The sequence below is a fragment of the Rutidosis leptorrhynchoides genome, chromosome 7 (assembly GCF_046630445.1).
Source record: "Rutidosis leptorrhynchoides isolate AG116_Rl617_1_P2 chromosome 7, CSIRO_AGI_Rlap_v1, whole genome shotgun sequence".
NCBI lineage: Eukaryota > Viridiplantae > Streptophyta > Magnoliopsida > Asterales > Asteraceae > Rutidosis > Rutidosis leptorrhynchoides.
This window is the reverse complement of record NC_092339.1, coordinates 297,491,098-297,493,509: the sequence shown is the minus strand read 5'-3', so window position 1 is coordinate 297,493,509 and position 2,412 is coordinate 297,491,098. Positions and strand designations below refer to the sequence as shown.

Sequence of the window (2,412 nt, the reverse complement as noted above, 5' to 3'; positions counted from 1 at the left end):
TCCGCGACTTGCGGCCTTTTTCTTCTTCAAACTCCGCGAGTCGCGGAGTTTGTTTTTACATCTCACCCAGCTTTGGCTCTTTGTTTGCCGACGATTTTTAAATATATTATAATATATATATTAATTTTAAGAATTAATTATATATTATATTATATTCATGTGCATAGTTGACTTGTAATTTTTAGTCCGTTGCGTCGAGCGTTGAGAGTTGACTCTGGTCCCGGTCCCGGATTTTCGAACGTCCTTGCGTACAATTTAATATCTTGTACTTTGCGTTTTGAATCTTGTATTCTTGTAATTTTGAGACGTTTCTTATCAATAATTGGAACTTCTTTGATTGTATTTTGTACTTTTGAGCTTTTTGGTCATTTGCGTCTTCAATTCATCGAGTCTATCTTTTATCTTCACCTTTTATTATTTAAACGAATATCACTTGTAAATAGAACAATTGCAACTAAAAGCTTGTCTTTCTTGAGGGATAATGCTATGAAATATATGTTCGTTTTTAGCATTATCAATATAGAATTCCTTTTAAGTTTTAATACCTTTAAGCGCAACTTTTTAGATTTAGTTTTTAGACTTTTAAGTTTCGACGCTTTATTTTCTTATTATTATTTTTCGACTTTTTGTTTTTCGACGTTTGTTTTTCGACTCTTATTTTTCGACGCGCGTTTTCTTTTTCATTTCTACTCTCTAGTTTTTAGGACATAGAATTTTCTTTATTTTTCTTTAAATCTCGACAAAAAATTATTTTAAGCGGTTAAATTGATAGATATCCAAATTTTCTAGTTCGTAGTAATAGTTGGATTTGTTAGTGGCGAGTTGTGGGCTTCCGATTTAAAGGGTCCTGGCTACCTGCTGCATCTATTGGCTATTTGAAATGTGGGCAAAATCAGAAAAGTCTATTAATTTGATAACTTATATAATTTTTATCTTTATAACTAATAGGCTATTCAGTGAATGCACCGAGCAAAACGTTCACCACCTTTCATACGTTCACTACCTGTAACTCGATCAAGGCATCTAGCCAATATTGTCGCCATTGATTTTTCTTTAGAATCATCATCTAGTCGAACAAGTACTCCAATTCAAATTTCCGATAATCAATTTTTTGAACCCGACTTCACAATTAAGAATCCGGAGGATATTCAAGGACAATTCAGAGATCCTGAACCAATAATCATTCCTCCCGAAACACAATTTATTCATTCGGAGATTATCGATGAAGAAACCGTTAAATCAGAATCTTCTAGTGATTCAGATTCAACCATTTCAATCATGGAAGAAACGGAACCTCAAAGTATGGAGGACCGAATGAAAGCTACACACACTGGCTAAGGTCACGCAATTATTCAACCAAACGTTAGTGCGCCAGATTATGAAATCAAAGGACAAATCCTACACATGGTAACTAATCAGTGCCAATTTAGTGGTACACCAAAATAAGATCCAAACGAACATCTTCGAACCTTTAATAGGATCTGTACTCTATTCAAAATCAGAGAAATTGAGGATGAACAGATCTATCTCATGTTGTTTCCCTGGACTTTAAAGGGGGAAGACAAAGATTGGCTAGAATCGTTACCCGAAGGAGCGATTGATTCATGGGATGTTTTAGTTGAGAAATTTCTTAAAAGATTCTTTCCGGCATCTAAAGCCGTAAGACTTAAAGGTGAAATTGCCACGTTCGCACAAAAGTCAAATGAAATGTTATATGAGGCATGGACAAGATTCGGAAAAATGTTGAGAAGTTGTCCTCAACACGGTCTAGATACTTATCAAATAGTTCAAATATTTTACAAAGGAGTCGACGTCGCTACACGAAAAGACATCGACACAGCAGCTGGTGGTTTTATTATGAAGAAAACCGCAACTGAAACTCACAAAATTATTGATAACACAGCATCCCACTCTCATGAGTGGCATCAAGAAAAAGATATCTTCCGTTCATCTAAAGCGGCTAGAGCTGATTCTAGCCACGACTTTGATTCCATTTCCGCAAAGTTAGACGCTTTTGAGAGATGAATGGAAAATATGACTAAGGATATTCATGCAATACGCATTAGTTGTGAGCAGTGTGGAGGACCACCATTAACAGTTTGTACAAAAGAATTTTTAATCACAATCTTTATGAAAACATATATAAATATATATTTTCTTCAGACGTAATCATGGATTTAATGAGTCAATGTAATATTAAACTCATCAGATTTATGGCTAGTACATAATCTCTAAAACATTAGAGATTACATAATCGCCATGAAGGACGAAGATAGTTTATGTAGAACGATTCGTAGAATGATGATTATGCTCGAGGTACAGAATGAGATGTTGAGGCGTGTGACGTTGAAACTTGGGTTGTTGGTGGTAATGGTATTGATGTTAGTGGTACTGTTGGTGCCGGTGATTTTG

General features: G+C 35.0%; 1 non-coding gene across 1 annotated transcript; it reads right to left on the bottom strand.

Moving 5' to 3' along the window:
* Window positions 1-1,662: 1,662 nt before the first annotated feature.
* LOC139860902 (small nucleolar RNA R71) lies at window positions 1,663-1,769 on the bottom strand. Its single transcript, XR_011763529.1, has one exon. It is a non-coding gene; the product is annotated as a small nucleolar RNA R71 (small nucleolar RNA).
* Between the last annotated feature and the right edge of the window lie 643 nt (window positions 1,770-2,412).